The sequence below is a fragment of the Panicum virgatum genome, chromosome 6N (assembly GCF_016808335.1).
Source record: "Panicum virgatum strain AP13 chromosome 6N, P.virgatum_v5, whole genome shotgun sequence".
In the NCBI taxonomy this organism is placed as follows: domain Eukaryota; kingdom Viridiplantae; phylum Streptophyta; class Magnoliopsida; order Poales; family Poaceae; genus Panicum; species Panicum virgatum.
In genome coordinates this window covers 14,646,494-14,660,145 of record NC_053150.1, presented here as the reverse complement: position 1 = coordinate 14,660,145, position 13,652 = coordinate 14,646,494, and the positions used below count along the sequence as shown (strand labels likewise).

The following is a 13,652-nucleotide window of genomic DNA, read 5'->3' as shown; positions in this document are numbered from 1 at the left end:
TAGATGGCTTCACAGTCTCGGGGCGACCTCTTGCGAGAGAACGCGCCCAAACCCGGGAAAGCAGGATGGTGCCATGGCTGCTAGTTCTTGTTCTTAGTAGACCGGTGCCTCGGAGTCAGTCGGAGTTGTCTGCTGGATGGCGATGGGGCGAGTGGGTACAGGTGTACAACCCCTGCAGGGTGAAAACTATATGTATAGCCGCGTACTCGGTCATGTACATTCCTACTCTTCTATTACTACCATTAGTTAGTGTGACTTGATACTTTTCTACCTCCCTCTAGCCTACTTTCCTGCTTGGATAGCAGCTGAGGTGCGAGGAGAGGGAGTTCTCACACCGACTTGGTTATCAGGGACTTGGGTGAGTCTCGGAGGTGTGAGTTGACCGGGAGTCCGGGATGCCGGAATGGCCCGCGTCAGGTGACTTGGCAGATGCTATACTTTGTTGATGCTACGCATAGGAAACCCTAGCCTTATCCGTTGACTATTTCTTTTACCATAATGCATCCACTTAAAGCTTGCATACAGATGGTGACGTGAACCTATCCCATCCTTGGGGATAGTTTGATAGATGCAGGATCCGACTCGAAGATCGACGATGATTTTGAAGGAAGGACTAAGGACGACTCGTGCTTCGCTCAAGTTTGCCTGTGGATGAAAGAAGACGTCAAGATGAAGGATGCCCCAGAAGTCTAGCTACCGCTTCCGTTTTCTAGTTGTTCCCTTTTAGCCCAATGGGCTTTGTACCAGATGATTTCGTACCACAATCCGCTGGATTATGTAATAATTAAACCTTTGTTGTGTTTTATCGTGAAGTATGACTGTGATATGTAATTGAAATGAGTTCTGTATGTGATATCTACTGATCCAGGGACTATCACGATGATACAGGGAGTCGGGTTGTCCGTTCGACAACCCGGTTCGTTTCCGTCGGGAGCATTGCTTCTTCCATGGTGGCCACCATGGCATGACCATGACCTTTACCACAACCTCTACAGCCGCAGTCAGGAGCATCGCTTCTTCCATGGTGGTCATCATCTTGACGGGGGGGGGGGAAGAGGAGTGTAGGGTTGTGGAATGACGGGGGGCGGTGGGGGAGGAGGCTTACGCAATGGGGGAGGACGAAGGGAAGGGGTGCCATGGTGGGGAATTAGCGATGGCATGGTGAGGTAGGTGGAGGAGATATGGATGGTAGCGCGGTGGGGAAAGTGTAAGGGGAGGTGTGGCATAGAGGAGGGAGGAGGAAGGGTGGTGCAACAGGGGTGGTGTGTGAGGAGGAGGGAGGTGATGTGGTGGGGGCGATGTAATAGATGGGCTGGTGACGTGTTCGGCTTGTCTACTTTTATCTTATTTTGGCTTATTTTCACTCATAGAACACTACTGAAACAGCCGAAATCAGCCGACTTTTTACCAGCCAACTGTTTATTAATTATATCCTTTCAGAAATTTAGATTGAAGACTATTAGGTTAACTAGCAGAAAATATTTTTATGTCATGAAGAAAACCATCGTTTCACTAATAAAGTACTGAAATATACTACACCTCGGCATATCATATTCCTCGTTTTATTTCAACAATTTTCTCAAAGAAACACTTTTGTATCGGACCCAAAGTCATGTGGCGCAGCATACTGAGGTGGGTTTTATATCTGCCATGTGGAGCCAGGGAAAAGTGTGGTTTCGTGAAATACAAAATGTAGCAAAACAAAATACTAATAAACAGTAAAATGTTCTACATTTCGTTTTAGAGAAGTGTGGCAGTATAAAATGGGAAGAGATAACACGTAGGCAATTTTCTATATATTCTAATAAAATGATGTGGGCTAGCGAGCAAAATATACTTAATAAACAATACAATATACACACAACAGTACGCCGGACAACGTAGTACTAAGTTTAACGGTAGATGAATGTTTCAAAATGTGAACGAGGTACTGCAGCTATTTTTTAAAATGTTCAAAGTTGATGCGTTGTTACACACCTCGCCAGCCTTCTTGTCAATCCACTCCATGTACTATACCTGCCATAACGACGGAAAACATTCCATCCCTGGTAGTACTCCAATAATACTAGCCGGAAGCACCACGCACAGTGTGTGTGATTATATTCGGATCCAACGGTCACTAGACTTCCTCCGGTGGCTGCGGGATTGAAACCGAAGAAACGACGCCAGGACACGCTCTGGCCGGCTCTGTATAGGCAACCCGCCTCTTGAATCCTCATTTAACACTGTAGCAGGACAAGTCACCACCATGGCTGCTAGCAGGAGAACAAGCAGGCCGGCGGCTTCACGTCCTGAGTGTCCGACGTCCGTGATGTCCTCCACCTGCAGCTCACACTATACCACAGCCCCGATACACCGAGTAAGGGTTAGTCGGTAAAAGCCATTGTACCAACGGATCATCAGTCAGTATAGATGTATGCCGATAGCACCTATCTGTCGCTGTAAGTGGCATCGGTATAACTTTTGCCGACTGACATGGATATACCGACTGACAGTCTGTTGTCTTACAAAGATATACCAACTGACACTTATTCCCGATAGATGATCTGTTACAATGCTTTTGCCGACTGACAGTGAGTAACTAAATTTCTTTAGCAACCAACAATCCAACGCTAAGCATCCACAAAAAATAATATAATAAATCTCACATTGACCATATACCGCACCAATCCATCCAGAAAAAATAATATAATTAAATTCTCATTGACCATACAGCACCAATTTTTTGAACAACACATATCAAGCACACTTGAATAAAGATATATAGATCATGTTTTTCATTTGAAGCCAACAGATATCAAACATGGAATTGACTAAAATAATAGAGCTCAGAGTTTTCATATGAACCCAATACATATATAATTGGTTGAACAACAAAGCTTCATCATAGACATCATTTGTTGTCACAGTGCTAAGTCAAGCTAGCTAGATCATATGTTGGGTTTGTCACCGGCCTCGGTACAAGCAGCCACATTTACAAAATAAGGGGAGTCAGCCTAGATATTCCAAATAAGCACTGCCCAAAATAAAAGTGTACATGAGCACAGCCCAAAATAGAAGTCTCCGCCCAAAATAGAAGTCTCCATGAGCACGGATCCACTTGTTGATCAACCATCATGCCACCTCTAAGACCTCCCACCTGAACAAAGTTAAAAGTATGCTGAAAGTTAACTACAGGAACAAAAGCAAGAGTGGAAATTATTCTACAAAACTGTTGGTTGTTGCTGCAGCTAGCTGACTTGCCTACTCTTAGTAAAATTAGCTAATTAGTGTGCAATTCATACAACTAAGTGTACTTTCTGCTGGAACTAAAATTTGATGATCGAATAGTACTAGTAGAAGAGTGGGCTATTTGCTGAAAATAAAATTCAGAAATACCTGATGCACCTTGGGAAGATTGTGATCCCTTGGTAGCCTTCAACTGTCAGAAATATGAATCTTAGTGGCTGCAGTCACTCTCATAACAGAAATACATTAGTCTCTACACTTGGATGAACAAAATTTATAGACAAATTTAAGCATCTCGTACATGTTATCCTTCACCCCTGAAAATGATATACCGCACTACTCAAGTTGATGTGCTGCACACATATATATAGCGTATGTCCCAAAATAAAGCCAGCAGTGTTGGCATGTTATTTCATTGAGCAAGGACAAAATTATATAGAGCAAAGAAATACTAAGCGAGACAACTAAATTAAATTATTCCAAATCCAAGAAACACTGAGCGCCGAGCCCCACGGCGTCTTCTCCTCCGACCTTCATCCATTGCTTCATCGTTTCGTCATGCACACGAGCTAGAGGCTAGAGCTATCAGCTTCTTCCGGACTTGAGCAGTAATTAAGTGAACGAATGGAAACATACATACCATGTGCCAAATGCAGCGGTGGAGAGGACGAAGGCCCAGCTGCCTCAGTGGGATCAAATTTGGGGATGGGATCGAAATCTCGCTATTTGCCGAGGAGCTTGAGCACATCGTCATCGGCTTACTCGGCCCAGAATGCCTCGCACTGCCCTAGGAATGGCAACCAGGCTGGACCCCACGAGGATCTCGATCTGGTCGTGCGGAGGATGGTGGAGATGGCATCCAGCGGCAGCGCCGCCCAGTCCCTCGCCTCCTCCGCCTGGCAGCCGCAGTTGCGGCGGCTGCGACGGCACCTGGAGGAGGAGGACGCCGACGACTCCGAGTTGGGCGGCGCCGCCGGCCAGACGCGTGCCCGCGCAGGCAAGGTAGCAAGGCGCTCGCGCCTAGGATCTGCCCCTCGGCCCGCACGGCCACGGCGCCGCGGCTCTGCGCCTGCGCGCCTGCCGCAGCGCCACCGCGGAGCCCTTGAGCGGTGCATGGGCCGGGGGCGCCTAGTGGCTCGAGCTCGGCCAAGCCGTCATCGGCCGTGATACGCCTGCCCCTGCGGGGCCGCCGCTCACTCGCCTCCTGCGCAGCAAACGAGGAGGAGGCGTCGGTGGAGACTGGGGAGGGAAGGGCGTGGATCTGAGGACGGGAACCGGCGGCGGAGAGAGGAGAGCGAGGCGCGGCTTGGGGAATGGCGGGCGGGCGGACGAGGCTGAGGGCGGGTCGTGAGATTTGGGAGAGATTCGAGCATGAGCGATTTCGGGGAGAGGGGGATTGTGTGGCGGCGGGGAGAAGATGAGACCTGCGAGCGATTTAGGGTTCTGAAAGGCTAACTGTTGGGCTAAAAAATTGAGCACCAGAGTGGGCCTAGAGTGCGCGAGAAGGAAAATGGCCTGGTGTATGTATGCCGACAGATGGTTCGATGCCTATATTAGCTATTGCGACAGATGGTAAGATGTTATATGTAAATAGAAATACCAACTGATGGTCGGTCGGTGAAACTTGAATTACCGACCGATGGACTGTTACAGAGGTTTACCGACTAACAGTCAGTCGGTATTCTTCTACTTTTCCCAACAACGTCTGACGGGATTTCTGGGCTGTGATATAGTAGTGTCAAGGACGCCGCGGCGGCGCTGAACCCTTCTACCATCTACCTCAGGACCTCTGCCACCAGAACGGCTTCCCTCGAGGCTGGCCTGGGAAGAAGGTATGGCCGGGTGCACGAGAGATCGATCGAAGCACTACTACGTCAAATTCGTGTTCCGTCTCTGATCGAGCTACCTTGTTGATTCATGGTGCCGCAGATCTGACGAAGACAAGATTAGGATCCACGAACCAGTAGCGACCAATCATCCTCCGGGCGGACTCGCCACTTTGAACTTGATTGACAAGGTCGAACTGCAGTCCAGCAGCGAGTGATATGATGCAGCTACCTTTGCATGGAGACTGCATGCCATCTGTGTCCGGATCGATCGAGGCACTACTACGTGTAGGTGATGATCTCTAGCTTGATTATCCCGCTGTGGTGCTGTGATCACAACTCTTAAAAATGTGTTACTGTGCTTGGTTGTTGGGAAGGGCTCTGCTAATAAGAGCGCGCGCGCCAGGAGGCTTTCTAGCGCTCGATCGGACAGTGGGTGACGTTTTCTTTTCGAGAAAATTTCTTTTCCCACAACTTTCTATTTTTAGAAAGTTACTTATTATAACATATGTATGTATAATTTCTTCAGACAACTATCGAACTGATATTTTCAATATAACTATTAGATGATAATTTTTTAGCAAATCTTTTACGATACTTCTAATGTTTATGCATAATTTTTTCCAACCAACTTTTTATAGGATAATTTTTTTAACACGACATGTGCAAAATTTATGCATAACTTTGTTTAGCTTCCTTACTAAAATGATAACTTTGAACATAACTGTCAAGAAAACTTCTTCACACAATTTTTATGCATAAGTTTGTCATACAACATGTAAAATACAATTTGTCGAGATAACTTTTTGACATACTTGTAGGAAATATTTGTCAAAAGAACATCTCGAAAAGAACATAAAAGAGGTAAACAAAAAGATTGAAAAAGAAAAATAAAGAGAATACTAGTTAGTTCAAATACATAGGGTTACGTGGCCGAGGCCTCTCACGTAGTATACACGACAAGCATGGGCGCACACACATAGCTTCCGTCGCTGTCGCGCGTCGTAGGCCACGAAGCTAGCTGTGAGAATGTGTAGTCAGATTAAAGTGCAAGGATGGAACTGGATAAAAAATAAAAATCATTGGGGGCCACCCACGTGAAACTGAGCTGGGTCGGGAATCGAGCGCCAGCACGCTCGCTGACGCTCGCCCATGGAATTGGATTCTCGTTGTTGGGAACCGGAATCTGCTTTTGTTCTCTTACGCTTGCAATTGTTGTCACAAGAGATGAAACATGAAATTAAAGTATTACAGTGCATGCTTGTGTTCATTCGATACATATGTATACCAAGACGTCTAGTTTTTTTTTACCCTAGCTTTTCCTATATATATGATTTTGAATATATTCATTCCTGAATGCTGAAATATCCAAAGTTCATTTAAGAGATTCAGGAGTACATAGCTACTGTTGAAAGAGATCTTGAAAACTTATGCCTCTAGGTTCTTGAAAAAGATAAATAGGTCATTATGCAGTCATAAAAAAATAATTGGTTTGCACGGTAAAATAACATGAAAACAAAACTGGAAGTAGCATGTCTCATATGCAATGTTGTGCGAATAATCTTTAAGATTTCAGCTTCACAAATAAGGTAAGCTACTATTTTTAATAGTTGCACTACTGCATAAATGCTTTGTAGGGGCGGGTAAAACTATATTTGTATGAACGGGCGCAATACCCGTGCCTACCTCTTGCATCTAGAAATGATATCGGTAGGGGCGGGTGACAGCATCAACCGCCCCTACTAACCGATTTAAAAATTTTAAAAAAAGCAGCGCCGGCCGTCCAGCCCGCCGCTGCCGCTCGTCCAGGCCGGCCGCTGCTCGTCGAAGCCGCCGCCGCTCATCCACGCCGCCGCGCTCGCGCCAGGTCGCCGTGCTCCCGCCCGCCGCGCTCGCTTGCCGGCCGCGGCGCCCGCCGGCCCCGCCGCTCGCGCCCGGCCCGCGCCGCCGCTGGGCCGCCGTCCGCCGCTACCCGCGCCGCCACCGGTCACCGCGCGCATCGCAACTGGCCCGGTCGCACTGCCGCCGCCCACCGTGCGCGCCGCCGCCCGCCCCGTCGTGCTCAGGCCACCGCCCCCGCCGCGCGCGCCGCAGCCCGCCCCGTCGCGCTCGGGCCGCCGCGTCGGCACCTCGCCGGCCGTCGCATGGGCACCTCGCCGGCCGCCGCGCTGCGACACAGAGGGACGAAGTGATAAGGAGAGAGAGGGAGAGGGAGAGGGAAGAGACAAAGAGAGAGAGGGGGGAAGAGATAAGGCTACCCACGGCACCCCCGAGGAGGAGATAAGGAGAGAGGAAAGATACAGCACGCGCCAGTGGTTTTCAAATTTTTTTCCAGAGTACGCACGTGGTTTTCAACTCTGTAGGGGTGGGTGAAGCCATCACCCGCCCCTACAAATGACACCTATTTTTAGGGACGGGCGAAGAGGTGATCCGCTTCTAAAAATATATTTTTAGGGGCGGGTCAAATGCTACAGTACCTCACCTCTATTTTTAGAAACGGGTGAAAATTCGATCCGCCCCTAAAAAAATTTGGGGTGTTGCTACAAATCGTTTTTGTAATAGTGTTGATTGCTCTTTGACATCAAGTATTGATTAACACTTCCCTATGTTTCTAGATATACTACCTCAGGTCACTGTTCATGTTTTGGATTTACACAAGTTCCCGTAAAACTTCTATAAGTTGCACTATAAAAAATTATGTTTTGAAACATGTAAGTAAACTGTGTGAATTTGTCATGAAAAATACTAGAGTTGAGATTTATAAAAAATATTCTCTCAGAAAATAGCTGTACATGAAAGTACGCATTACAATCCCTTGTTATATCATCACGTACATTTTCTTTAATCGGATGGAGTGCTAGAATATGATGCCGTCGTGATTGGCCTAATTAAAAGGGTCATCAGCAAATGTATGTTAACATACTGCAAACCATTTCCCACCCTCCTGAGCAGTCCATGAAAGTAAATCAATACAGCCCAACTCTTTCGGTGCCGTGATTAAGAATAAGGTATGTCGTCCAATGCAAGTGGGGACTGGAACAAAAACAAAGTGTTCCCTTCATTTCGTAAAGTATATCCAAGACCTTGGGAATATTATTTTCATAACATTAGTCCATATGTGATTATTGTCCCCATGTTTTGAACTTTTGATGGGACATTAAACACAAAGTGTAGAGTTTTTGTAGGGTATGTAATAGCCAAGCAATCATGTAGGGCACTTTTTTTTTAAACCTGGAAACACAGCGAGGGAGGCCCGCACCATGATAATTTTATTTAAAGGGTCTGAGCAAAGAAAAGAAATAATTACACGGTAAGACCAAAACAACTACCAGCTAACTGTTTGTAAGGAAGAGGGGGGCAGGGAGCTATACAAGAAGGAACATTTGGGGACAACTGAGAAATTGTAACTGGAAGTGAAAACTAAGCTAGCTAACAATCATTTACAAGGTATTGACCCAAGTCAGAAGAGGATCTCTTGAGGTTTCTTTCATCATTAGGGATTGGTTGGAACATTCCTCCTTAAAGTTCCTCTTCCAACTATTAAAGCTTGCTGGACAATTTTCAAAATTCAAGTCATTTCTTTGCTTCCATATTTGCCAGACTACGAATATGAATATCCCCATGAAGAACTTGTGACTGGATTCAAGACTTTCTGTCACTACTACAGAAATAATTTCCAGGGGCGCCTTGTTTTTTTTCCAGAGGCGGGTGCAAATGTACCCCGCTCCTACAACAGGAGCTGGGTACTGTAGCAATTTGCCCGCCCCTGGAAATGCATCTTCAGGGGTGGCGCCCCTAAAGATCCGATTTCTAGGGGCGGCCGGTGCCATCAGCCGCCCCTAGAAATGCGCCCCATTTTCAGGGGCGGCTGGTGGCATTAACCGCCCTTGGAAAATTATTTCTAGGGGGGATTGGTAATGCCACCCGCTCATGAAAAGCGCCATAAATATCTGGGTGCACCACTTCTTCCTCCTCCCGACAGAACAGTGCTCTCTGGGGGAGTTGCTGTCCGAATTTTCCATGCATCATAAATAGGGGGGAGGTTTTAAACTCGATTTCCTTGAAGTTGGAGGCTCTAGGAGGTAAGTAGCACCTAATTCTATATCTTTTCTAAGTTTTTGGGTTAATTTTAATGGTCAAATGTGCTCTCGTTCCTCTAGCTAGATGTAGATCTAAATTAGGTGGATTTAACATTTAAGCCACAAATTGCTTTAACTTTTTGGATAAATCTATGCTATTTTAGTTGGAGCACATGATTAGGTAATTATTTGGGCCCAATCTTTAAGTTTTATCCTCATTTAGATGTGAACATATTTCCAAAAATATAGAGGAGAGAGAAAATAATATGATTTCCCTCATATATTTATGCACATGCAAGATATTTTTTTCCATCCTATGTTTTCACACGAATTATTATTTCTCTTATTTGAAATTATGTGAAATCCAAATGAATAACAAAATACTTTCAGAAAGATTTATTATTATATCGGATGACATAGTAAATTGACTTTTCCAATAATTATGCTTATGTGTAGATTTACTTGGCATATATTTCGCAAATTATTTAAGAGCTTGTTTTTAATTCGTTTGAATCATGTATTGTTTTTCTATTGTTGGTGTTTAGAGATGGATAGAACTTGGATGTACAAAGTACGAAGGACGGATGCATATTTCTGTGGAGAAGTAGATAAATTCATTCAAGCTGCGGAAAACCATGCAAGAATTGAGAAGACACAGATGATACATTGCCCATGCAGAACCTGCAAAAATCTGAGACTATTCAGCAACACAACTATAATTAGAGCGCATGTATTGATTAGTGGGTTTGTAGACAACTACATGATCTAGAATAAACATGGTGAAGAAGAACAACCTCAGAGAGAGAATTCAATCGATGAAATAATGCAAAAGCCCGAGTTTAATATATTGTTTGATGACTTTGATGATGCTGGCTGTGAGGATGAAGGTGTTGGTGGTGGTCATTTTGATGGTGTCGACAGGAGTCCCATCGATCTTGGCAGTGATGATGATAGCGATGAACTTGATGATGGTGATTTTCTGAGCCAGTTGTTGCGTCACAATAAAGCGGAGTTATTGGTTGGTAGTGCAAAGGGGTTAGAAAACTTCAAGACGGTGAAGAAATCAGTTGAGGAAAATATATATGAGCGGTCTAAAGGATGTCCGAAAGACCGGACCATTCTTCGTTTTGTACTTGAGCTGTTGACCCTCAAGGCTAAGCATAGCTGGTCAGACAGTAGTTTCAATAATCTCCTGGGTATGTTGGCCTAGTTGCTTCCGAAGCCAAATAAAGTGCCTGCAAACACATATCGAGGAAAGAAGCATGTCAACCTTTTTTGATGGTAAGGCTGAATTACATTCTGCTCTATAAAAAGAAACATGTTAGCAAAATCGTTATCCTATACTTCGACTTCATGCTGAATCTTGCATATATAAATAACTACTTATTTCTTTTCTTTTTCTTTAAAAACAGGTCTTACAGGCACTACATGCTCAAAGGAGGAGAACACCCCCCCCCCCCACCAATAGGGAAAAAAATATGGTGATGCGCACACATTATCCATGCCACAAGCAACCTTCAGGTTCCCTGTACTGTGGATACTATGTGTGCGAGCACATGAGGGAGTTCGGGAGGTACACAAAAGATCCCGAACTGGTAAGCATCTACTCTTTGCTAGGATAGATATATAACTGCATATTGTAAGTGTTTGCATCTAATACTTGGCTTAATTTTGGAATGGATTTCTTATTTTCAGGATCAATGGCCACTCCACAATGGTCCACTCCATGAGCAATAACTTCTTTTTATATTCGACGATTTATGTTGCTTCATTTTGCATGAAGTGGTCCATATAGCTGGAGAATTTGTTCACCCTGGGCATGAATTATCAACCGACCCAAAATATGCAAGCCTCTGTCAGTGGAAAAATCAGGATCTTTGGACCGGCTCTACTAGCGTTTCTCAATGTAAATGATGTCTGTACTCTACGCACTTTTTATGATGGATGTAATCTAATGATGCATGCAATGATACTTTTATATGATTTTATGTTGAATTTGTAATTAGTAATGTTTAAGAAATATATTCATCATCGATCAAAAAGATCCTCAATAGCACACTAGCTCAGGTGAAAATTGGCGGGAAACACAAATTTAAATAAAGCGGAAATAGAATTTTGAAAACCTGAATCGAATCGTGCAATTGCTTTACAGGTGAAAATTGGCGGGAAATAAAAAATAGAATAATTAAATACAGAGAGAAATGGATTATAATAAATTGGCGGGAAACAGAAATTTGAATGGAATTTTAAATTTTGGATTGGCAGGAAATGAATTTCAGGGGCGGCTCATGCTTTGAGCCGCCCCTGTAAAAGAATTTCCAGGGGCGGGTGATGTCATCAGCCGCCCCTGGAAACATCATTTTCAGGGGCCCCTAAAAAAGGATCTCCAGGGGCGGTTGGTGCCATGGCCCGCCCCTAGAAATTGATTTTCAGGGGTGGGCCCTATACCTGCTCCTGGAAAATTTGATTTCTAGCTGCGTGAGACAGGGACGGGTGGCGCACCCGCCCCTGAAAATGCCAATTTACCCGCCCCTAGAAATATTTTCTGCAGTAGTGTGTTTCAATCATCTGGAAGAAAGGAACTCCAACTCACCATTGGATACTAATTGACTGCTAACAGCATTTCGCAAATGGGCAAGAGAAAATTAAGTGGAAGGCAGTTTCTTCTTTGTTTAGATCACATAGAACACAGTTGTAGTGTCTCCCTCAATTTTGAATTTCCTCGTTTTTAGTAGGTTCTAGTATTTAGTCTGCCCATCATTAAAAGCCAAGAAAAGACTCTGAGCTTATTGCAACATTTTGAATTCCATATCCAAAGAAAAGGTCTTGGAGGTTGGTAATTTTTGTAGATGTGATTGTAAAATTTCTTTGCAGTATAGTTATGTCTGATGTAGGGCACTTATTAGCAGAATTTCATGTTCAAATAGGTGGTACGTACATGCGTTGATTATTGTTTATTTCATGCTATGCACAATGAGAAACGAGAGAATTTCAAGTTCTCTTTCAAAATATTTGTATCATGCTTTATCTCTTAGAGGATAAACAAATTCAATGTATTTTTATTCTGATTAAGTGTGGGTGAACCCCACTTCTTGTTTTGGGTAAACATAAATTACAATTTCTTGCTATGGTTGCAGTATTTCTTTTAGATAAGTTCCATAAATATTTTTGTAACATACATTCATGTAAAATTGATACTCCCTCCGTTCCAATTTATAGATCGTTTGACTTTTTTGATACCAATTTTGACCACTTGTCTTATTCAAAAAAATTATGCAAACATAGTCAAATTTAAACCATTCTTCAAGAACTTGTATTAATAAAGCAAGCCACAACAAAAGAAGTGATGTTTTGCACAAATTTTTGAATAATACGAGTGGTCAAATTTGGGGTTGAAAAAGTCAAACGACCTACAATTTGGAACGGATGGAGTAAGTCATTAGTACCACTATAATGCATGTGCTAATGCTACAGTGAGATTTTATAGTTCAAATCAAATAAATAAACAGTAATGCTAGGAATCAGGCATCAGGCGTCCGATCGATCGAACACCCCACCCACCGTCCAGCCCACTTACCTCTGCTTTTTACTACCCCGCACACCTGCCTCTACTTTTTACTCCCCCCCCCCCCACCACCTGTTGTTACTCCACTCATTTCTTATCCACTCTTCTCCTCTCCAGACTCTTCTTCCCCAATCTCCTGCTTCCCTTGGATAGCGTCTCGCCTCCTCCTCCTCGGTTCCCCCCTCCCCCCATGTTCGCACGCATCCACCAAGGGTGCTCCTCCTAGAGGATCGGCTGGGGTGGGCGCGACCAGAGCTCCTCATCTGGCTCGACTGAGCGCGAGCACGGCGGAGCTCTCGCGGCCGGCACGGGCGCAGCCAGAGCTCCTCCTCGGGGGCTCGGCCGGGAGCGGGCGCCGGTGGAGCAAGCGCGAAGGCGAGGGGCAGAGCTCCCCGTGCCTAGGGCGGAGCTCGCCGGCGGCGCGGCGAGCTGTGGGCTTCTGTCGGCAGCCAGCTATGGGCGCCAGCGGGCGGAGCCCACGCGGAGGCGAGGGGCAGAGCTTCCCATGCCGCAGACCCCGCAGGTGGCCATGTGTTGCAGTAGCCATCTTGTGTTGTTGCAGTAGGGTTTCTTTGATGTTGCAATAGATACCTCATGGTAGATATTGATGTTGCAATTATTCTTTGAAGATGTTGCAATTGCGGTTTTTGGATGTTGCAATATTTCTCCTATTGATATTGATGAATGTTGCAAGAAATTTGGTGCAAATGTTGCGGCTGGAATTTTTTTCCTGGATTTGGTGCAAAGATGTATTTGGTTTTTTGAATATTGCAAGAGGTGACTTTTACTGTTGCAGATATTTTTTTATATGTTACAGATGTTATGTTTTTATGTTACCGTGGAGCGACGGAGCGTCCGATGGATCGGACGTCCGGGCGCTAGCACTTCCGATAAATAAACAGCATATGGTATGCAAAACAAGAACAATATAAAATATTATTATATCGTTAATTT

The 13,652-nt window shown here is 44.7% G+C and overlaps 1 long non-coding RNA gene across 1 annotated transcript; it reads right to left on the bottom strand.

Annotated features, from left to right (window-relative positions):
- Positions 1-2,754: 2,754 nt before the first annotated feature.
- Positions 2,755-4,646, bottom strand: LOC120679870. Its single transcript, XR_005677368.1, has 3 exons — positions 3,869-4,646; positions 3,379-3,797; positions 2,755-3,139 (listed from the first exon to the last, which is right to left on the bottom strand). It is a non-coding gene; the product is annotated as an uncharacterized LOC120679870 (long non-coding RNA).
- Between the last annotated feature and the right edge of the window lie 9,006 nt (positions 4,647-13,652).